Below are 25,615 nucleotides of genomic sequence, written 5' to 3' on the forward strand. Positions count from 1 at the left end.
TATATAATGCTGCGCACATTTATTATATATAATTTGCTCAATTTCAAAAAAATTCCAGGATAACATTTGGGAAGGCTTAGCCTACCCTAGCCTTCATTACCCGCCGCCTATGCTTGAGTAAGTGTACTTAGTTACTTCAGCGTGTTGCCTCGTCACTGCAGACGCAACCACGAGACACACACACACACACACACACACACACACACACACACACACACACACACACACACACACACACACACACACACACACGTTGACAGAGTGGTCATGAACCGAGTTTAGAGCATTATTGTTATCTTATCCTCCATCAATACGTGAATAGACGAATGTTCCTAATTAAGCAAACGAGGAACAGCTGACTCATCACCTGTTCAGCGGTGTCTGTCCAGTGAAAAACCTTAAATAGTATCAAATAAAAAAACAATATTACTGGCTGCCTACTACGTTAAGTTACTGAAGGAAAACTTCAAATAAAACCCACCTCTTTCTTCAGCTGAAAATCCCTGGTTCTCCTGTCATTCACTCACTGGTCTCTCAAGTTGAGTTGAGTTAAGTTCACACAAATGACAGCCAGGAGCAGATACTTTGAAATGTGGCGCCATTCTGACAGGGCAGTTCTCTGGTCCTCAGACCTATAGAGCTCATAGTGTGACGTGTATTACTCCGCCTGGAGTCCCTCCGCTGCTGGAGGAAGTAGTCCTTTATTGTTTTTTTTGTTGTGAGTCTATTTTACTTGGAATTTGAATATGTCAATGATTGTATTGTTTGAATAGTTTCAGTGGTGGAAAGAAACTATGTACATTTACTTAAGTACTGTACTTAAGTACAATTTTGAAGTATTTTTACTTTTTCTAATTTTCAGTACTTTTAATTTCCACTACATCTCAGGCAAATATTGTACTTTTTACTCCACTACAATTATTTGAAAAACTTAAGTTACTAGTTACTTTGTAGATTTTGATTATTATTACAAAACTTGCATTAACCACTTTATCCCTATCTACTTCGGCTATTAGAAAATTTACAAGCTCACAACGCGCCACAATAAGAGTCTCTTGTGAGCTTGCAAATCTGCTATTTTCAAAAGATTTGTATACATTTTGAACACTTGTGAAATAGGACATTCTGCATATTGATTACTTTTACCTTTTGTACTTTAAGTACTTTTTGATGCCAATACGTTTGTACTTTAACTCAAGTACATTTTGAATACCGGACCTTTACTTGTAACAGAGTATGTCTGCATTGCAGTATTGATACTTTTACTTGAGTAAAACATTTGAGTACTTTTTCCACCACTGCTGACAGGGCAGTTCTCTGGTCCTCAGCTACACACCTGTCTTGTAGCTACATCCCATAAGCACGGCCTACTAATACCATCATACAGAATATAATAAGAATCATCATCATAACTAATAGGCCTACAGCACATGCATCCACATATATATATTTTAAATATTATATTGTTGAGACTGATGCTACATTCTTGGTTTACCTCTGATTGTAGATTACTGAGCCTCTACACTGTGTCTCTGCATCTGATGTACTGTATGCGTTTACCTTGCTTATTGTAAGCCCAAAACTAGCAGATCTACAAGCTCCCAACGCCTCCATCACGATATGTTGGTAGATCGGCTATTATTTTTTTGCTACTTGTGTGTGACACTGAAGTATGATGAAGTAGGGCATTCATTTAAGAGGAAAATATTGAGATTTCAAGTTTCTCCCCGACAGCAACCACACGTTCATCAGCTGGCAAATTTTCCAGTTCAAAGCATGGATTATGATTTAAGCACAATTAACAATCATAGAAAACCTGAATGTGGGAAATTTTATATTTTTTATATTCTGCAGCAGTCCTGTGAAATGGGTTGCTTGCAGACATCAAGTGAATTGGCAGTATTACCAGCTTTAAGTCATCCTTAAAGAACTTTTTGAATAACAATTGTCGTGATTTTAACGATTTTTTACGAATGCTGTTTTGAATTTCCCTTCCCCAATGTCACAACATCTATATATATATATACACACACACCACAATGGAAATAATGTAAGCTTTTGGGCTTTATTGAGTCATCCTGTTTACTTTGCTATACATATGTTTTGATGTCAATAAATATATAAATAATATAAATATTTTTTTTTAGATTTAGTATTAGCCTAATTGAACACTCCTGCAGTTTTGTTTCAGGCATTCATCACTTTCACCTCTATAGTTTACCGCTGGGCTGGAAGCAGAGGTCCCACGGGGGTGTCTGGCTGGGGGGGGGTCAGAGGCCACGGAAGCCCAATCATCCACTTCACCTATTAAAAAATATATGACAATTATTTTTTCTCATAATTCTTTTACTTAAGTAAAAGTATCAATACTGCAATGTAAAAATACTCTGTTACAAGTAAAAGTCCAGTATTAAAAATGTGCTTGAGTAAAAGTACAAATGTATTGGCATTAAAATATACTTAAAGGACCAAAAGTAAAAGTACTAAAATGTTTGAAAATAGCTGTTACTTTCCACCACTGCATACATCACAGACTATTACTTGGACACAGGATTTTACTGCATGCTGTGTGTGTGTGTGTGTGTGTGTGTGTGTGTGTGTGTGTGTGTGTGTGTGTGTGTGTGAGAGATGCCATAGATGTTGAAAGCGAGTTTGTTATCCGCACAAAGTTTACAATGGATGTTTTTTTTGACGGACAGAGGTCCTACAGTATGTGTGTGACCACGATTAGTTTTAGAATCTATTCAATGGCATTTGGAACAGGAAGACTGTCACTGTCTCACCTTGTTTGATGGGGGTGAGCACCAACATGGGGTTGAGGTCACGGTGCCCCAGCGTCTTCAGCACCTCCTTTGTGTACAGGGTGAAGTTGACCTCCATAACCACCACCGCATTATCCCCCTCATAGTCCTCCTGCTTTCTAATCTTCTTCTTGGGCGCCCGGGCCTGGCCTGAACCACTACCCTGACCTGCCCGCTTCCCTGGGGAACACAGTGTGGCTTTGAGGAGCATCTCCAGATGTCTAGTCCTCTCCATTAATGCCACAAAGGCTGGGTTAGTGCAGGAGGGGAGCTCTGAAGAGAGTTCAACAAGAAGGAAAAAAACATTGTTAGTCTGTATGTCTAAACCAGTGGTCCTTGAGGAGGTTCCAGGTGGTCCCCAACTAAATGATGGAGTTGGTAACCAAATGGACCCTTATAGATCTTTAACTCGGGTCCATTTGGTTTAATTTTACGCTCTCAAGAGTTAAATTATTGTTAAACATCTGCATGACTTAATAAAGAATTGTTATTTTGATCAATGTTTGCCTGTTATCTCTCGTCAATATAGCATGGCATTGTGGCCAAAATGTATTTGTTTTACGATGACAATGTTTTATTCTGGCAGTTAATTTAGGGTTATGTTATTTAACATAACATTAACACAACATTTTTACACATTGGAACAGTTATTACTCTCACCTTCCTGCACAGCAGAACCAGCATCCAGCAACTGCTTGGGAGGGATCGGCTCCACTGGGTCCACTGGGTCCAAGAAGAAAAAAAAAAACATTGTTAGCCTGCGTGTCTAAACTCTCTCACACAATAATTACAAATTGGAACAGTTATTGCCCTCATCTTCCTGCACAGGAGCCTCATCCAGAGACTGCTAGGGAGGGATTGGCCCTGATGGAGGGAGGAGAACCAGTGGGGCATCCTCCACTGGGTAACCACTTTAACCATATTGTATACTTTGGCTATTTTTGTAAAAGTCGTGAATAATGTGTGCAAATCTTTGAATATGTATATTTTTGTTCAACTCAAATCTTTGCTTCTGGGGGTGCCTGGAACGAAATATTTTGAGATGGGGGTCCGCGGCCAAATGCATATAATTGTGGGGGTCCTTGACATGAAAAAGTTTGAGAACCAACTGGTGTAATAGACCAAAGTCATCGTGACGTCAACACAAGAACAAACATACTTCCAGGTGGATAAACGCTGACCTGGCTGACGTACTCGGGCAGTATTATCCATGACATAATCTGTGTCATTTAACCTTATTTAGGCCATGTTTATAACCTACATGATATGACAACAGAAGTGGATGCACGGAGCAGCGATGCGATCTGTGTGCATGCGTGTACAGTAAGCAGTGGTGGAAAAAAGTACTCATATTTTTTACTCAAGTACAAGTATCAATACTGCTGTACTGTAGTGTAAGTACAGTACTTGAGTACATGTACTTAGTTACTTTCCATCACTCACAGTATGTGTGTATTTGTTGTGTGTAATAATAGTGTAGTCCTTTTTAGTTGTTGTCGTGGGTATTTGTCACTGTTCATTTTCACATACTTGACATTATTTGTCCTCTGCATTTTCCCATATTAACTATTGGGAGCAGTGGATGCTATTAATACAGCAGTTAGGGGTCACAGGTCAACACACAGCGGTATAGGGGTCATGTGTTAAGTGCAACGCTTTGACACATGGACGTGGTGGGCCGGCCCGGGGGGCAAACCAGCGACCTTTTGGATTACCAGACAGCCTTTTACCAGCCAGTACCCACTAAGCTACTCTCTCTCTCTGTGTGTGTGTGTGTGTGTGTGTGTGTGTGTGTGTGTGTTTTCGTGCTTAATCCATTAAGACCGGGAACGCATCTGCGTCACTTTCGATGTCTTCGGCTATTAAAAAAATACCAGATATACAAGCTCATAGCGCGGCACCGACTGAGCTTGTATATCTGCTATTTTTGAAAAATCGTGAAAATGTGTGCAAAATAAATCTTTGAATATATATATACATCTTTTTAAGTGAACATTTGTAACTCAAATCTTTGCTTCTGGGGGTCTCTGGAACAAAATATTTGTATTAATTTTTTTCAAAAAACTGTTTTTACAAATTTACAAAGATTTTTTTAGAATCGGCCTCAGGTCTTAATGGGTTAAATGAGACTTCAAAGCAAAATGAAAAAACCCTAGGCCTAATTCTATTTATACCAATGCCTCCTTGTTCAGCTTGCAGGTTGGCTGGATAGGGCATATCCACCCAAAAATACACCTCCTTTGCAAACATTCTGATTTGGTCTAGACTGTAGAATAGTGTTCGTTAGTTAGTTTTAAACTTGTAATGCTACAGAGCTACAGCGAAATTACTGCAGTGAAAGGGGTTCTTTGGCAGGTGGTCAAGTTCATGGGTCACACACAGCCACAGTCAAAGCCCTTCCCCTTCCCCCGCATTCCGTTCTTCGTCACAGACGGAGCGCGCAGGTGCACGGGGTAAATGTTATGAATTAAACTGTAAATGGAGGAGACTGGAGAGGATGCACCCCGCTGTATTTGTTACAGTTATAAATACCACACCACCAGGAGTTATAGGCAGGGCTATACACTGTTCTCAGTATTAAGAGATAGTCAAAGCGATATTGTCGGGTTAAAACAAAACATTTTGTTTAGTTTTTTGTTAAAAAGTTAAACCTCTATATTGTCTTTAATAAACAGAAAATACAGTTTCAGGTGGATTGCTAATTTCAGCCAATCAGTTTAATATTCATATTGTTCCAGTTCTAACTGTGTCTGCTTATTTCTTTGTGTCATCACTTCAAAATGTACTTGTTTATCCTTTATACTGTATGATGTTCTCTCTCCTGACTGGATAACATTGTAAAATGTATTTTAGGTTTACTAACGAGCTGGAGAGACAGGGAGATGTTAATGAACAAGCACTCTATAGCAATTATTAGAATATCATAATATAGAGCTATTTAACACTTATTTTTAACTAAACAAGATATCAATCGCTGCAACTTTAATGACCTACTGTAGCCAATCAAAACAAACAGCTGGACTGTGGAGTCAAATGTGGAAAGGAACACATCAGCATGCTATTGTATGACAATGATATTCATTTTGATGGCAGAAACAGAAGCCGTCCTACAAAGGATGTTAACATGTGTCGAGTAGCTGGTGTAGGAAACGGAGACTTATACTAAATTATAAATGAAAAGAAAAACTGAAATCATGCATTTTTTAAATAAAGCCAAGAGGTACCCCTCAACTATTTTGGAAAATTGGGCAGCCATGGGTTGAATATTCAGAGACTAGATAAATACAGTAGGAATAAGACATGAAGGATTCTTAAAGTGTACGTGGGCATTTGGTGGATGTGGTGGAGGGCAAGGGGGGGGGGCATTTAGGTACACTGCATTTGTATATATTATACCATATAGGTAAGAATAAAACTGTTAGGCTAGACTGACATTATTGCTTGCTTTGTTGTCGCTTTTTCATTTTCATTAAAAAAAAATGTTAAGAGCCTGTCTTTGTTTAGTTTTTTTTGTGCCTTTTGTATTGTATCTTTCTGTTCTGAATTTCTTTTCATTTCCAATTTGGGGATTCAAAGCTGAATTATACAAAGCACTAGGAATATCTGTGGGCATATTAGGCATGGAAATAGCCATGCCCGGGATCTGCCAGTTCTTCAGAAGGTGGTGCGTTCTGCCAGAGGCAGAAACTAGAGGGTGGCTTGAGCTTGTAGAAAGAAAAAAAAAGAACTTTTTTCAAAATGTTTGCCTATAAATGACAAGCCAATCAGGGACGTCAGGTTGAAAGTTGTTGACAGTGTGGTTGCAGACAAAAACATGTCTATAACATTGTATATGCACAGTAGGCCACATGTAGATGGATGGGCATGGATTGAGATGCACTCAGTGGCAATCTAAAATCAGATATGCATAAAAGGCACCAAATGACACCCCTGCATTCAGCTGAGTGTGTCAAGGGTGCCCAATTCCTGCACCTGTTGGATATCTATGACAGCAGGTGCTGGAGGCAAGCAAAAAGGATCATGAAAGACAGACAACACCCTTGGAAACAGACCGTCTGCGACGATGTGGACAGGCATGCGTTTGAGGTGTCTGTCTCTCAACCAAGGGCCCTGAATGAAGATAATGAGAAACAAGCTCACAACGCTCTGCTATTTTCAAACATTTTAGTACTTTTACTTTTGGTACTTTAAGTATATTTTGATGCCAATACTCTTGTACTTTTACTCAAGTAACATTTTGAACACAGGCCTTTTACTTGTAACAGAGTATTTTTATATTGTGTTATTACTACTTTTACTTATAAGTAAAATATCTGAGTACTTCTTCCACCACTGGCTACTAGTGGAACCATCTTCCGTACGTAGCTCGGTAGATGCTTATCTGTGCTGTGCATTTTGCGTGAACTCGCTCTGGCTCACTATACGGGGAAGTTTTATCAGGCAGTGGTTCACACACTGGTTCTCTGGTGAATAATTTCTGTGTCCATTTTTGTGCTAAGTTATTCTAAGTTAACCTTTTGGTTAATTATCACATGCTTTCCCTCGCAGTAAATTTAGCTTTCCTCTATCAAACTTTGGTGGAAAGGAAATTAGTTAATTATGTGAACCAAGGATCAAACAAAGTCGTTGCCTGAGGGCATGCAGGGCCCAGATGGGTCCAAAGAGTAAAGACTGTTGTATGTTCAAATTGCCAAGAGGGAGGACAGTGGACACTCTCAGGAGACGTCACAAATCGTGGCTGTCTGGCAGAAACCTCTTATCTCCATATTTTAGGAAATGGGGCCTCAGGTGTTACCAATGATACTAATGAAGGCTGCATGTCACACATAGTCAGAGTACTGATATTGTGCATGCGTCATGTTGGCTCACTGGAAACACTCTGCTACACCAGTGAGTCTCAAAGTGTGGTCCAGGTACCCTCATGGTTCCTTGGGAGGGTCCCAAATGGGTTACAGGTGTTTAACTCTGAGAGCGTACAACGGGTCCATTTGGTTCCATTTGTACATTCTCAGAGTTATGGGGGAAATTAAAATGTTTCAGAACCACTGTGCTAAACTAAATGGAACAGAGCCTTAATAGTATCATTGGCAACACATGTGTAGCAGGGCGATATAAAGCAATGACTACGCCACCCACACATATAGGAGTGAGGGATCCTTTAAACACATTAACCATATACTGTATATATAGATATATAAGACTGAACAAGGTAAGGATCCCCAGAAAGGTACGGGTTCAGAATGAACAGAACCAGAGGCTGATGTATCAAATGTATCAAGTTTATTCAAACAGTTGGTATAAAAAATGGTCAGGTTAAAATACAAAAAGGAAGAAAGCGGTTAGTATTGCTGGGAGTTCTGCAAGGGACTAAACTCAAGAGGCAAAGGGACAATAAGGGTAAGGGCTTCGGGGCCTACTAAACTAAATCTACAGAAATTAAACAAATCAAATCCAAATAATGCAAAACCAAAAGCAAATAAAGTAAATAAGCAAATCAAACTACAAATACGCAAAACCAAAATCAAAATCATGCAATGCTACTTAATGGCCCAGTATAGCTCTGTCCTCAGTCAACCCTATTGCACACAGTCCAATAGCAAAAACCCAGTCTAAATAGTACATATGGCACGGTGGGAAAAACAGTGATGGTTAGTTCAGCTCCTACAAAAAATCAAATAATAAAGCATTAGACCAACCCTCCAACAATTCATCCCAGACATTAGGCCCCTATAGCAAGATGACAAAATACAGCAAAATAACAAACCTACCCAATGAGTCAATATATGCCCATGGCTCCTATTGATAGGCCTGCACAGCCACAGGGTACTGCTGCTCAAAGGACCTGGAGGCTTCTGGAAATACAGATAAATATTAGTATAATTAACAACAGGCCTAATATTGTCAGCCTATCTAAACTCATATATATACTATTGTTACAATGAGCTATAAAAACCTTATCATTTGTTTCAGATTGTCTTACCGATAATTAGTCTGTACCCCTCATGCCTCCAGGTCTCTCTCACAAACACTCAAGCCAGGCTTCTGGCTAAACAGGAGGCCACAAACCTGGCCACCCCTCTTTATGCACTTTCCTTAAAGGGCCAGTGCTACACATGTTAAGGAGGAGGCCCAATTTCTTTTCAATATGGCTGCTATGTGACTTACTTAAGCCCTTTGCTCCTCCGGGGTGCATAGGCCGTTGACAAAATGTCTTCCATTTCACTCAGTTTTTAGCGGTTCTTTCGAGATCTCCCCAGTTGAGCCCACTCTCTGATATTTCTGACATGGCTGCTGTGTGCATAGAGTCTATAGTAATGGCCGAGGCTGACAGTTTAAATGGGCTTGGTGTATGGGCAGTCTCCTTAGTTTGTTGTTGTCACCACTGCATAAGTGACAATTTGGTTGACATGGAGGTGAGCCGTCCAAAGTCTCTCATAACAGCGTCCTCTTCCTGACTCCTTGTGTAAACACACACTAAGTAGGTAAATGTGATTGAATATTGATCCGTTCTGGTGGTTTCTGGCACACACATTCGCCAATCGCCACAAAGGACACATGGAGAAGAAACTTTCATTCATTCCATGCCTTGATGAGTGTCTCACTCTCAATTAATTTGATTTAACAATACACTCACCTGTGTGGCGTTCAGCCCTGAGGACTGGAGTGACACCTAGTGGATGGAGAAGGATATAACATCTCACTGAGCAAGTATACAGTATGCCCATATGTAATGCCCCTCTTTTATTTTAAATAAATCTGTATTTATTTATGTATTGAAAGTCACAGACCATGACTTAGTTTTATAGTCCCAATAAAAGATTATAGTGTTTATTTGATGGACTATGCATAATATTCCTCCACAAGTCACCACCTCATAGTGAGATTCATTTGAATAGGCCTACTAAGATTTAAAATTCAACACCATTTTACAGTTTCATCTACTTCTGTTCCTACCATGATTCCTTTCAGACCATAGCCCACATGTTTCTCATTTTCACTAAACATATATTTTAAAATATATTTCAGATAATGGAAATATTCTTTACACCCACATAGTTAGAGCCAAACTAATATTAATATCAGAGACAGATAAATGAATACAAAAATAAAATAAAACGGGAGACAGTTACAGTATTGAGTTTTTATTCTCATTTTTTATAAAGGATGGACTCGGTCTGTCATCTGATCAGAGACACCTGACCTCTACTGGTTTGGAGCCACCATTACACCCTATATACACCTGGGCTCAAGTCAGACTCACATCTCTCTCTCTCTCTCTCTCACACACACACACACACACACACACACACACACACACACACACTTTCTATCAACACAGAGAGGTTCAATCTTAAGCAAAGATTTATACTTTGCCATCCAACGCTGTCGTACCACAAAGCATAAATGATGCCTTGATCTCAGTCATTTCCTCTTCCTCTTTCTCTCACTCGTTCTCTCTCTCTCTCACACACACACACACGCACACGCACACACACACACGCACACGCACACGCACACACAGAAAAGAAAGCCGAGAAAGAGAGATACAGTATCATAGCAACAACATAGCAACACTGTTTACACCTGGGGGGGAAAACAAACAAACTAAGTCACCTCCGTGGCCGGTAACCACGGTAGCACAAAGCTTTAGTTGAGCTATTATTGTCTTTCTTTAGAGTGTGTAAAGTTCACATTTGGGCGTATCAATATGATAGGAAGGTCCTGATAATTAAGCGACAATAATAATAATGTTCCATCTGTTGGTTCAGAGAGCGTCATGTTTATTTACAACTCAGGCTGGTGTGTAGCCTACGGCGTAAAGTCCTCAGTGGTCATTTAAACCCACATACACTCTGGGTTAAAGATGCACTATGTAACTTTCCTCTTCCACCCCGGATTTGAACCGGGTTTCCTGCGAAAGTGCTGACATTTATACCATTGAGCTAATAGAGCCTTTCTGCTTGCTTGCTCAGGGGATAAATTGAATCTTGACCTTCAGGTCAAAGTTTCTGTCAAAACCAGAAACAGGATTGTGTCAAAGGTCATGTCTCACCTAGACACAGGATCTAAATGTCTCAATAAGAAGAGCAGGCAGACCAAATACAACCACCCCGATTGTATGAGTTATATTGCATTAACATACTCTGCCATACAGATTGGACAAAATTACATTTTATTCATAACAAAAAGTTACATAGTGCCGCTTTAAGGTATCACTGGGGATTTTACGTTGTAACAGCACATATGCAGGCACATATCCATGCACATATGCATACTTACACTCACGTGCACGCACGCACACACACACACACAAACGCACACACACACGCACACGCACGCACACACACACACACACACACACACACACACACACACACACACACACTTTCAAGCATGCTTCCCAGAAGCAGTGAAATGGTTACATGTCTTAGACATTGTATAACATGATAGCCAAAAAAAAAGCAAGAAAACAAAAAGCAACAACAATACCATATACAGTACAATAATAAGAATGATAATAATAATAACTTTTAAAATAACAATAATTCAATCAATAGATAATAAAGATAATTAACACACTCAGAAGAAGCAACAGAGTAGTTTTAAAATCAACAGTGATGTTTCAAAACATTGGGGTCTAAAAAGCAGGACTTCAGACCTCTGTGTCGTTGGGTTAGGGGGTTGGGGGGGGGGTTCGGGCTTTAACGTGGTCCCTTCTGCACCTCTGTGCCCCGTTTAGTGGAGCCGACCTGTGACCTGTACCCATCATCCTGCTCTGTCCTCCACTAATCCTGTTCACACACTTCTTGGTTTATTTTAAACCTATAGCATCCACATTCTGGGGGGCGAAGCTTAGGCGAAAATAACAGATCACAATGCGTTGTGAGCTTGTACATCCTCAATTTTTTGGGCAAAGACATTTAAGTGTGGTCCTGTAGTAGGGGGGCCAAGTATGGAGGCTTAAGTGGTTCAAAAATACTATTTTGCAGGTGGCACATGGCACACATGGCAGGTGGCACACACAGATCAAGACAGCAACATACATATCGTCTCTCTTGGGTGGAAACTGTGACTCGTCAGGATTCAAATTGAAAACCAGCAAAAGTAGCAGATCTACAAGCTCAAAACGCGCCATAAGTGTTTATGAATTGAATACAAGGACTATCGTGATATATCGTTGGTGAAATTTCATGTAATATATTGTGATTTCGCAATATATCGCAATAAATTGCAATAAATCGAATATCGTGATATTATCGTTATCGAGGGCCTAATATCACAATAGATATCGTATCGTGAGATACCCATATCGTCCCACCCCTACTCACAATGCGTCGCATCGCGATGCATTTTGAGTTGAAATGGGACACTCTGCATAATTGAATTCTGGTACTTTTTACATTGCGGCTTAAGTAAAACATTTGAGTACTTTTTTCCACCACTACTGATGAGTGAACGGTTTGTGTTTTTTTTACTGTAGCGCGGTATTGACAGTGGACGTGCGTGCCATGCTACGATGCCACCATGCCACCATGGGTCACAGTAGTGTAGAAGAGACCCCTTTTGTTTTTCCTGAGATTGCGATGACGTACCTTAATAATCCAACATGGGCGCTCAATGACAACATAAGTGCACTATTACACAGACACACGGCCAGCTATAAGAGCTTCCACAAAATAGGAAAAGGCAAGATATAGATGAATATAGACGAGATATGATTGATGTCATCATCATATTTGATTGCTGTAGTGCCCGAGAACCCCAGTTCGGTGGGCTATGGGGCTCTATATAAAGCAACTTTTCAAAATATACAAACATATATTTTGGACACATAATGTGGAAGAAAAATATATTTTGAGTATTAAAATATATTTGTGAAAATGTATTTCCAGGTTCCAAAATAATTGTTTTGTATATTTTGAAAACCTGCATATATATATATATATATATATATATATATATATATATATATATATATATATATATATATATATATATATATATATATATATATATTGCTGCATGGGTTTAGATTGCAAATCTAATAACATATAATGATGTAATATAACATAAAATAAATCTGCTGACAACGAATCAGTTCTTATTAGGTCCAGTTATGGTAAGTTATATTTTAACCAGATAAGCCATAACCAGATAAGACCGTCCATCGATTGTAATTTAAATAACAGCTTTAAAGACATGGAGTCACATTTAGATTCCTCTAAATGACAGATAAAATACATTTGGCACGCACAAAACAACTCTAGTGGGTCATGCCCATCTTTCACTCCACGATACGAGGTCACTGACCGTTCCTGTATGAGTTATAGTCTGTGATAGAAAACCATCTGAATCCACCGTCCTATGATGGTGCTTTTCAGTTCTGTGTTTCTATCTCAAACTCGTGAGCACCAAGTAGATTAACCCATTAAGACCTGGAACTGTGTCATTTTTAGATTTGAGCTAAAAAGCATTATTTTGCACTTTGGGCTATTCAAAAATAGCAGATATACAAGCTCATAGCGCGGCACCGAGTGCCGCGCTATGAGTTTGTAGATCTGCTATTTTTGAAAAATCGTGAAAATGTGTGGAAATCTTTGAAATATATATATTTCTAAAGCGAACATTTTTAACTCAAATCTTTGTTTCTGGGGGTCCCTGGAACAAAATATTTTGATGGGGGTCCGCGGCCAAATACATATCATTTTGGGGGTCCTTGACATGAAAAAGTTTGAGCACCGCTGATGTAGAAACATACGTTTTTCAGAAAACTGTTGAGATTTAGGAGATATGTAGAATCGGCTTCAGGTCTCAATGGGTTAAAATCAAATTTTTGAGTCAAGAAGGGCTCTGTGATCCTCTCGCTTGCATTCTGACTTCTCAAAATATCCTCAAATGCACTTAAGAGTAAATGGACGATGAGGTTTCTATGATGCACTGTTATTGATATGTAAATTAATTTACCAGAAAAGCAATAGCTAATCATGGCCCTTTTTTTACGACGCGCACAGCGCTACAAAAGATCTGGGAGGCCGCCCAGAGAATAAAATCGCTGGTAAACACATTGCAGGAAATGGAAGAAGAAAATAGATAAATAGCCCCCTGATCCGCACAATAGCTCTCAGCCTCGTCATCATTGGCAAAACGTTAAGTGGCAATTTTAAGAATAGCTCCATCCATCTGCTGAAGCCGGCTCTCTGCGAGGTTTAAATAGGGACAGTTAATGCAGTTTGATGTGAAACGCGTCGTGGTATTTAATGTGCCCTAATCTCTCAGATAAGACATGATGGCACTGGAAATGATGGATGCTTATAATAAGCATGCTGTACAGTTTGTGAGACGGCCCGCTATCTAATTCTAATTCTAGATTATGGCACGTCAACTCACACGGTGTCATGACCTTCCTTCCCCCGCACAGTTACTGTATATATTATAAGAATTACCATTCTTATGACGAAAGGCTCTTCCCATCTTGTGTGGGTTGAACTGGGAAATCAGGTCAGCACGGTATATCATTGCTGTCGGGACAAGAAACCTCTTATCTCCATATTCTAACTTTTGGTGTTTTTCCATAAATTACAGAAGTAAAAGTTTTGCACATAAGAGGATTCCACCCGACAGAGACGATATATAACAGTAGAGAGGGATATAGCAGAGTACACAAATCCACTGGTCCCAGTTCTAAGCCCATATCCTGGTCGGTAGATCCTTGGTTCTCCATCCTAAAGGCCGAAGATGTACTCCTCCCCACCCCACCCCACCCTACCCTACCCCTCCGACATAAAGCTCTGTTCTGTGGGGGGTCGGGGGGGGTCAGTTCTTGGTCTCTGTGTTGGTCAGGTCTGGAGGGAGAAAGGACGAGCGCATCATCTGGGCCTCGTTAACACACAAGTGACCGAACGCCTTGTTGTACCACTCTGGAGACCTGCCCCTGTGGAAACGAGAAAAACATGACACAGTCAAAATTTATACCAGCTTGCAGCAAGCTAAACCCCTTACTAGGCTTTTTTAGAACCACGCTCCTTTCCCCCGCCTCCATTTTGGAAGGAAATGCCTACATTCCTCAGAGTGAACATAAAAAAGAACGTAAAAACAACAACAAACAACAGAAATGTCTCCAGTTTCACAAAACCTAGATAGTCGATTAATACACCAGTAGTTTTGTGTTATCTTAGCTTGGCCGTGACACGGCTTCACTGAGGTTGTCTAGAATCAAAAGCTGTCTCTATCTTTGGGCTAGGTCTAAATTTGAGCGTGCCACAGTCTCCGAAAGACAGTCTCGCCGGTGTTCCAGCCAGCAATCCCGCAGGTCTCATAGGGGTAATAAAACATTGAAAAAAACACACTTTGGACCACTTTTTTTCTTGCGATCATCAAAATCTCTATATTAGAGGTCCTATGGATGCCAAAAATCCAAACTAGAAAAAAAAGCAGTCGCTTGTGGACCCCTCCTAGGGCCTCTACTAATTATCATTATGAAACTTTCCACCGCTAACACACCCCGTCATACAAAGGCTCTTCACATTCTCCCTGTGTCAAGATGAACCACATGCAATGCATACCAACCTGAGGTCAACCCGGCAGATGTGCGTCAGCCTGGTCTTCCCAGAACCAACGAGTTCTAGAAGGTACTGTGACTCCAGGACCACTCCCCTCACGGTCCCCATGCGAGGGCTGTCCTCGTGTTCCACAGACACACACACCAGCGCACAGGAGCCCTTCCCCAGGTCCGTACGCCATGACCTGAACACATGGACCAACAAACACAACAAGAGGTGAGTCAGAGTAATAGATTGTTTTAAGGTTCAAGGTTCAGTTTTCAACTTAACTCATTCAGTGCTATTGACGTGTATGTACACATCCATTTTTTCAAAGCCCAGAGTGCCAAAGACTTGTACACGTCCAAACCGTGTTTTCAGTGTTTACCAGATGGCGCTGTTCCCGCAACCTTTGAGCCACCATTTCAGGCTCAGTCACAGAGAGATCTAGGAGATCACGTTATCACAAGATTTACTGCTCCATTCGCTTCCTGGTTAGCGTATTTGGGGAATCGGCTGTATCTTGAGTTCCTTTTTTTCCCTGCATTTATGACGAGACATACCATTTTCAACGGCCCATAACACGCGGGGGAGGGGTCGCGGTGACATTTATTTGTCCTCCGTGTTTGACAGCTTTTGACGAATCGATCGTACTGGATATAAATATTCTGTGACTACTTGAAAAGGTAAGAGAAATGAAAAATGGCTGGCACTATTGGCAATTATGTATTTATTTACTTAGCACTGAATGAGTTAAGAACTGCCCCTACAACACCCCATGGTGTGTCACACACACACATACAGTATATATCTCCACCACTGACCTCAGTACCACATAGTCCGTGGTGGGCTGTGGCGCCATGCCGCGGCACGAGTACTGGTACACGTCCGTCTGTCTGTCCAGCGCCTCCAGAACCTTGTCCTGCAGGACGTCGGTCTGCCACAGGGGGCGCTCCTTCAGGAGCCGGTGCAGCACGTCGCTGGGCGACGCCGGCACCTCCACGCAGGCCCGCCACCGCCGCAGGGGGTTCCCGTCCCCCACCTGACAGAACACACACACTGTTAGACCAAGGAATCTCTTGAAAGGAATCCAGGGATGCGCAATGACGCCATGACGCTCATGGGTGGCAAACTCGCACCGGAAGTTCGATTCAAATTCATGGCAGTGGATGGAGCCGGCTGGACCACCTCATGAACAAACATTATTTCTGAACGATTGCGACATTTGTCATATAATCGGTTCAGGAATATAAAAGAAGACATATAACAGGTTGTTTTCTAATCACTTGCTTTTCGATGTGCGGCAGGTATCGTTTCTGTGTCGGAGGTATCGCGAGATTTGGTTGCCAGACAGGAAATGGTGGACAGTACTTCGGCCGTTCAGAAACGTACTTTGTGCTCTTTAGATACCTCTATAAAATTATACAGTGTACACATCGAAAAGCAACACAGCAGAAAACAATGTGTGATATGACAGCTTTTATTTTCCTGGACTGAGTATTTTATAAAGGTCTCAATCGTTCAGAAATAGTGTTTGTTCATAAGCTGTCCAGCCGGCTCTCATACAATAGATTCCAATGTTATTTCACCGAACTTCCGGTATGAGTCTGCAACCCAGTGCGACGAATCTGCGGAAAATGGAATTGCAGGATAGAGAAAATTACGTTGTGTCCCTTCTTTATAAAAAATCACACCCTGTATGAAGAGAGTGGTGCCTTTGATGAGCCCCGTATTGATATTGTCATCAATGTTTGTTTATTGGACATACTGTACATACATACAAACGGACACACAGACAAAGTCAGATATAGGAGTGGTTGGCACCACTCAAAAAGCTTCCTTGTGTTAGACCAGGAAAATGGTCCTCACAACGTCTATTTCTCAACTATTACTATACTTGTGGGGACATTTTGTCCTCACAAGTATACTAATACAAACACACACACCTTCTTAGACGCCAGCTCCGTGTGGTCGGCGGCGGAGCGCGACACCCAGCCTTTGCTCTTGTCCTTGGCCTCCTTCAGCAGAGCCTGGATCAGTCCCTCCAGGTGGGCATGGTAAGAGCCTTCCTCCCCCTCGTCCTCCTCTTCCTCCGCCTCCTCTTCCTCCTCCTCCTGCTCCTCCTCTTCCTCATCCACCGCCCCTCCGTCATCCTCCCCGCCCTTGCACAGCTCGTCCAGCGGGGGCGCCAGCAGCTCCGCCTCCATGTAGGAGTTACGAGACTGAGTCACCATCTCCTCTGGGATCTATATAGAGGGCAAGACGGACAGGCACACGCACCAAGGTTATTATTATAGCTAACGGAAGCTAACAACATTTATGATTTACCATTCTGTGCCTCAGTGTTGTGATTTCGTCGACTAAAACTATGACGTAAAAATGTTCGTCGACTAACTTTTTTCACTGATGAAAACTAAATAAAAACAAAATAAAAACTAAGCTATGATGACTTAAACTAAGACTAAATATATTGAATTTTTTTGTCAACAAATAAAAACTAGACTAAAATGTTAGTGAGGGAACTAGCGGAGAAGAGATCCAGTAGAACTATAGCCTCGCGTGGCCAGACAATATCACACGACACACTGCGTGGATATTAGTCTGGTCCCTATCAACGATGGATTTTTTTCCAAGGGGCGGTTACAAAAAGATCCAAGCGGACTCTATTGGTTAGACCTAAACCAATCAGAGCAGTGCTTCCTTGTACGAACCAATCAGAGCAGTGCTTCCTTGTACATCATTGCTCCAAATAAGGTGATAAGCCCGCCCACATTTGGATACTGGGCCCTGATTGGTCTCTCACGACTTCGGAGGGAGAGAAATGAAATCTCTATTGAGGGGGGCCAGACCTAATCTGCCGAGGGCTAAAGTGCGATGCGATTTTGCAAAGGCAGATTCGTCTGGAACCAGGCTAGTAGAACTATAAAGTAATTTTATGCTTGATTGCGCTTAGGTGTTGCGTTCTGAAAATAGCCGATATACAAGCTCACAACGCGTCTCAACGCGCCTTGAGACGGCGCGCCTCCGTTGTGGTCAAAAACTATACTTTATCGCCCCGAAACAATTCTGCGGTTGTTGGAAAAATAATGGTGGCAGCGGGATTCCATCGCAGGAACATGGGATTGGCAGTCCAATGATTAGCGAGGCACGCCACCGAGTCAGGTGCTAGAACAGGGTTTTGGGGTATTATAATACACCGAAGGGGCTTCTCAAATCCAGTAGGGCGAAAGCCCCGCCCAGTGGCGAGGAAGCGTCCCGTATAGTTCCATATAGCCCCGGAAAGAGACACATTTCTCCTTTGGGTCTGGAGGAGCTAAAACGTTTGGGAAACCACTGCTCTAAGACGCACCTGGAAGAGTCGGTGACACTCCTGGATCATGTGTGACAGGCCCTGGGTGGCAGCAAGGTTTTCATTCAGGTCCTTCTGGTCCGGACGCCCTGTGGTGTACTTCCTCTGTATCGACCTACAATATAAGGGACCAAGGTTATTATAGTTTTGGATTTTACATTTCAGTTTAGAATTTTTTTTCTAAGTTATTATTATTAGTTTTTATATCAGAAAATGCTAATAGTTTTAGTTTAGTTTTAACAAACAAAATATAGCATTTATGTATTAAGGTGCAGATGAACCATCAACCACCCACAAACGAAAACTAAGGGCATTTTGTCTATAATTTAGTTTTAGTTAGTTTTGTAAACACACAATGCAGTTGCAGTTAGTTATCGTTTATTTTTTTTATTGTAGTTTTTATTTAGTTCAGTTGATAGGGACATACTGTATGAGTTGACGTGACAACGTCACATCAGGTCACGTAAAATCTTTACACTCTCAGAGTTACTAGGTTATGGGGATCCGTGGTCTAATGCATATAGACTACAGTGGGTTGTTGAATTTACAAAGAGGGAGTGGTTAAGGGTTGAATAAATTAGCCGTTGTTAACTCCCATTACTAGGCCATGAGAAGTGCCAAACTCCAAAACTATTTTCTCTGATTTGAGTATTCTGGGTTAGCAAGTTTAAAATGTGTGTGTGTGTGTGCGTGTGCGCGTTACCGTGGCGACAGCATCTCGCTCTTCAGGATGTTGAGGTGGAACAGCGAGGGCCCCAGGCACACGGCCAGGTTCATGGGAGTCATCTGGTTCTCCTCCACCAAGGAAGTGACATCACGCAGGAAGTACAGCAGCGTCTGCAGCACCTCCCGGTTCTCGTCTGACATCAGCAAGATGGCCGCTCTCACGGCCTGCAACCTCTGGTCCTTGGGGACGTCTATAAAAAGAACCAGAGAGGAAACCATCTCTAAACACTCGTCTAAACCACTTAAAAAACGCTATACTGCGTTGACCGGAGTCCCCCAGGGGTCTATACTGGGCCCCCCACTTTTTCGCCCTCTATACAGTAAGAGGACATTGCAGATTTCTATACATTGTAAGATTATATAGTGCACATCTCTATACTCTATAACAGGGGGTCTGGGACCCCTCGGGGGTCCTCAGAGTTACAACAGGGGGGGCCTCCAAATCTTTGTGATTGGAACTTTGTTTTTACATTAACCACTTGAACCCTAGAATCCCTATTCTGAGGGGAACATTAGCCAAAAATAGCAGAGCACAGCTTTCACAAGCTTGTAGATCTGCTATTTTCGGCAAATAGGTTTGGTGTAGAGGGGAAAAAAGAGCAGACCACGTACAAAGCCAACGGTCAACTTCACTTAGTATTGAGGGTTTAAGTGGTCTGAAAATACACATATAACATGAATCCAACATAGTAACCCATTAAGATGGGAACGCATCTGTGTCATTTTAAGATTTCTTTGGCTATTCAAAAATAGCAAATATACAAGCCAATCGTGAAAATGTGTGCAAATCTTTGAATATATATATATTTTCTAACCCTAGAACAAAATATTTTGAGATGGGGGTCCGTGGCCAAATACCTGGTGCTTTTTCCTTTTTTTCGAAAATAAAGTTCACATTGCACTTTTTTCAATTTTCGACACGGCACATTTCAGTGTAACACCACCGGAAACGGAATTATTCGGGATCCGGTTTTGCCGAGCCCGTCGACTTCCGTTCTAATGACGAAACTGAAACTCCATTTTCTCATTGTAGTTTTTCTCCTCGCTGATCAATGTTTAACATAAACCGCTCTAACTACAACATGGATGCCCCGTTTGACACGTGGTTTTCACTGGTAGAAGAAGGGACATCTCCGCGATGCAGCGCTCAATCTTAAGGATTTTAACAAGGTCTATGGCGACGTGAAAAAAACAAAAAAACAAAAATAAAACGCTGGCACTGGTGAGTACATTATGAGATTAACCTCTGGCATGGAATGTATTAATGGGTTAATAGAAAAGATAAGTCAACAAACAATTGTATACAATATGTAGTAGGGATATAAGAAGAGTACAGTAACCAGTGAGTGGACTTACACTGGTATATATGCAGGAAGGTCTCCCCCAGCTTGCTGGTGAGCAGAGGTTCAGGCAGGTCTCTGAAGAACTGTTTCACCATGTCGGCCACGTCGTACGCCGACTGGTCCTCATATACCACACACTCTGGGGACAGCTCACACTGCTGCCTCAGAGCCTGGATGCGAGACTTCACCCCCGACTTACGAAACAACCCCACCTGAGATAATACCACACACACACACACACGCACACGCACACACACACACACACACACACACACACACACACACACACACACACACACACACACACACAGAGGGGGGGGGATTAAGTATGGTGGTTTAAGGCTGACATCAACTAAAGAAACCAACACATTTTCATGGAAATTTGTCGACTAATCAATTAGTCGATGTAATTCACTAATTGCTAATTGACTAGTTACTTTGTAGATTTTAATTATTATTACAAAACATACATTGACCACTTCAGCCCTATTTAAACTTTGTCTATTTGAAAATAGAGGTTAAGATGTTGACTTTCCACGGGGTTCGAATCGTGGGTGTTACAAAAAGTCAACAAACAGCGACACAACAAAATCAACAACAAAAGATATATCTGCACAGTGCCACTTGAACGTTCAAGAGAAGGTATTTAATGAACATGCAAGTGGCGGTGTGCGGGGATATATTTTATTGTTGATTCAGTCACTGGTTGTTAACCCATTTTTAGATTTGAGCTAAAAAGCATTATTTTACACTTTGGGCTATTCAAAAATAGCAGATCTACAAGCTCATAGCGCGGCACCGAGTGCCGCGCTATGAGCTTGTAGATCCAGTGGTGGAAAGTAACTAAGTACATTTACTCAAGTACTGTACTTAAGTACAATTTTGAGGTATTTGTACTTTACTTAAATATTTCCAATTTCTAGTACTTTTACTTCTACTCCACTACATCTCAGAGGCAAATATTGTACTTTTACTCCACTACAGTTATTTGAAAACTTTAGTTACTAGTTACTTTTCAGATATAAATTATGATATTATGAAACATACAGTAACCACTTTAGCCCTATTTTATACCTAGGCTATTTGAAAATAGCAGATCTACAAGCTCACAACGCGTCGCATCGCGACGCGTTGTGAGCTTGTAGATCGGCTATTTTCAAATATTTAGTACTTTTACTTTTGGTACTTTAAGTACATTTTGATGCCAATACTTTTGTACTTTTACTCAAGTCATTTTTTAATTCTGGACTTTTACTTGTAACAGAGTATTTTTATATTGCAGTATTGGTACTTTTACTTAAGTAAAGAATTTGAGTACTTTTTCCACCACTGTGTAGATCTGCTCTTTTTGAAAAATCGTGAAAATGTGTGCAAATCTTTTAATATATATATTTATTTTCAAAGCGAACATTTTTAACTCAAATCTTTGCTTCTGGGGGGTCCCTGGAACTAAATATTTTGAAGGGGGTCTGCGGCCAAATACATATACTTTTGGGGGTCCTTGACGTGAAAAAGATTGAGCAACACTGATATAGAAACAAACGTTTTTCAGAAAACTGTTGAGATTTAGGAGACATGTAGAATCGGCTTCAGGTCTCAATGGGTTAAGATGTTGACTTTCCAGGGGGTTCGAATCGTGGGTGTTACAAAAAGTCAACAAACAACAAAATCAACAACAAAAGATATATCTGCACACTGCCACTTGAACGTTCAAGAGAAGGTATTTAATGAACATGCAAGTGGCGGTGTGCGGGGATATATGTTATTGTTGATTCAGTCACTGGTTGTTAAAATGGAACAGGACGTAATACAGCTAGCTCTGTCCTCATTGAAAGCAAACGTTTCAAGAATCCAAATGGAATCGTGGGGATACCAAAACATTCACGGCCCTACAGTAGTTGTGACAGACCTGGTCCAGGCAGTGTGTCCGGAGGTGGGCCAGGGCCTGCTGCAGACACAGAGGCAGAGGATGACCACAGCGCTGCACATGGACGATGAGGGGGACGCCAAACACACTCCTCTCTCTGTAGTCTGGCACCTTCATCCTCTTCATGAACTTTGGCACAGACCTGCACATAATGTAGAGAGAGCATTATTGGTCATAGTCCCGCCGGCAAAATGAGACAGCATTGCTAGGCCAGCAGATCGCTGGCCTAGTAATCCGGGCAGCTAGGCTCAATGTAGCATGACAGCGAGTCGGGGGGTTTGAGTCCCGTTCCCGACCTTTGCTGCTCCGTCTCTCTCTCTCCCTTTTTCCTGTCTATCTACACTGAAAACTATCAATAGCCTATAGGCACAAAAGCCCCACAAAAATATCTTTAAAATGAGACAGCATCAATCAAAATCTGTTCGCCCACTTTAACCCTACTGTATGCTTCAGCTATTAAAAAATAAGCCAATCTACAAGCTCACAACACGTCACAATACATTGTGTTGTGAGCTTGTAGATCTGCAATTTAATTTGGGAAACATTGAACACATATCTCCTCTTATGGGGGTCCCTGGCACAAAATCTTCTCAGATGGGGGTCTGTGGCCAAATACACATTAATTTGGGGGTCCTTGTTTGAGAGGCACTGATGAGACAGAGAGAGAGAGAGAGAGAGAGAGTGTGTGTGTGTGTGTGTGTGTGTGTGTGTGTGTGTGTGTGTGTGTGTGTGTGTGTGTGTGTGTGTGTGTGTGTGTGTGTGTGTGTGTGTGTGTGTGTGTGTGTGTGTGTGTGTGCGTGCGTGCGTGCGTGCGTGCGTGCGTGCGTGCATGTGTGTGTGCGTGCGTGTGTCCGTCCGTGCGTGTGCACACAGTGGAAAGAATGTGTTTAAGTGAGAGAGAGGTCTGGACCCTGAAGAAATCACAGGGACTTTCCATGTCTGACCATCTGATGATGTCACTTCCTGTGTGTTCTGTAAACTAACAGTACATTGGAATGTGTGAAATTATGAACTAATAATAGCAGCCACACATACGCACACACACACGCGCACACACACACACACACACACACACACACACACACACACACACACACACACACACACACACACACACACACACACACACACACACACACACACACACACACACACACACACACACACACAGAGGCACTGCACAACCCTGTGTGTTAACTGAAGTCAGAGAGTGTGAAAATGAATCCACTTTGGATCCAAACAGGTCCATTTGTACACTGTCATGGTTAAATTAACACAGACAGACAGATAGAAAGATTTAGAAAACCTTTTGGAATAATAATAATCAAAAACAAAAACGCAGGAAACGGAAAATAAATGGATATTTACTCACAACCCAATAAAAGTGCGTCTTGACCCAGTGTTTTAGTGTGTACAGAGTACAGCTGCTTCTACAATGCCTATAGGCAGACACACCAGCAGACATTGTGGGGCAATAAAATATTATTATTTAATGGATTCAAGCAGATGTCAAGCTCTCCCTCTACACATTGCAACCCAACTCAAGAGGTTTTTGTGTTCATCAACCATTTAATCCCTACGTGTAGTTGACTGGAGTCCCCCATGGCTCTAAACTTGTCTAGGCCCCCTCCTTTTTTCTTCCCCCTCTACACCCAATGTCTTCGCTGGAAGAAAAAAACAAAGGCGATCCAAAAGCTTGCGTTGTGAGCTTGTAGATGGGCTATTTTCAAATGGCCGAAATATATATAGGGCTGAAGTGGTTAATGTATCTTTTGTAATAATAATCAAAATCTACAAAGTAACTAGTAACTAAAGCTTTCAAATAATTGTAGTGGCATAAAAGTATAATATTTTCCTCTGAGATGTAGTAGTGGGGTAGAAGTACAAGTACTGCACATTGGAAATACAAAATTGTACTTAAGTACAGTACTTGAGTAAATGTACTTTACACTACTGGTAAAAAAAAGCCACATTCACGAGGGACTCAGACGTACAACGAAGGGTTCACTGTGACAGGCGAGTGCAAGTCCGCATTTGGTGGAAAACACAAATCTGCTTTGCGTGACAGGGTTGAAAGTGGCTTCAGTTCCAGTAAGATCAAGCCTCTGGGTATTCAGGAAGAATTACTGAGAAATGCCTCTTTTTGCAGAGACATAGGAAATGGCTTTATCAAACTATTGCCCCGTAGCTACAGTATACACACACAAATGATTGTGCTCCTTGTGGTAAAGAAATGTGAGTGGGTAGAGGATCGGCAATATGATTACTGACCAAAGTTCATGATCACTGGGGTTTTAGCGGAGGAACATGACAAACACAAATACATGTACATTTATAATTGTTTTATTGTTGAAGCTCATTGGAGATGTATCTCTTTACTCCTATCTGTATCTGTCCTGTCTTTATTGCTGTGCTGCTGCTATAACAGCTGAATCAATAAAGGTGGTTCCTCGAGACCCAAAAGTGACATTTTACGTCTCTCCTAGCTCTGGTCCAGGGCTTTAGCGAGTTCTTGCTATTGCTCTGCCAGGCGCGGTGCTATTCCCATAGACAGAAACGTCCACTACCGTGCGAGGTCTCCAACTGTAGTAAAAATAAAAGCAACATTTTAGCACCGCTCCTGGCAGAGCGTTAGAGAGAACTCGCTAACGCTCTGGACCAGAGCGTTACGGGACCCAAACTAGTGAGGGTTTCACTGGTTGTTGGAGGGTTTCGACAACTTGGGATGCCCAAAGACGAGGCAGAAAGGCTGGCAAAGTATTGTGCCGTCTCTGCTGCTATGTATGGCAACGGCGCCTCTACTTGTGCCCATGGAGTGCTGAGTGACATGCGTGTTGAATCATGAGGACATATATCCATGAGTTTGTGAATGTAACCACTAATGCACCTAAAATATTTGTGTCCCTGCATGCTTTCCCTGTGTGCGGACA

General features: G+C 41.6%; 1 pseudogene across 1 annotated transcript in view; it reads right to left on the reverse strand.

Moving 5' to 3' along the window:
* Positions 1–14,579: 14,579 nt before the first annotated feature.
* Positions 14,580–25,615, reverse strand: part of LOC311057060 (stAR-related lipid transfer protein 13-like) — a 132,259-nt pseudogene continuing 121,223 nt past the window's right edge. Inside the window, exons 13-20 of the transcript XR_014602909.1 lie at positions 22,668–22,827; positions 20,772–20,970; positions 19,393–19,606; positions 18,690–18,804; positions 17,287–17,586; positions 16,165–16,382; positions 15,369–15,545; positions 14,580–14,733 (exon numbers count right to left, since the gene is read on the reverse strand). The product of XR_014602909.1 is annotated as an stAR-related lipid transfer protein 13-like (transcript). The remainder of the gene's footprint in view (positions 14,734–15,368; positions 15,546–16,164; positions 16,383–17,286; positions 17,587–18,689; positions 18,805–19,392; positions 19,607–20,771; positions 20,971–22,667; positions 22,828–25,615) is intronic.

This window comes from Gymnoscopelus microlampas (genome assembly GCF_963454915.1).
Source record: "Gymnoscopelus microlampas genome assembly, chromosome: 12".
NCBI lineage: Eukaryota > Metazoa > Chordata > Actinopteri > Myctophiformes > Myctophidae > Gymnoscopelus > Gymnoscopelus microlampas.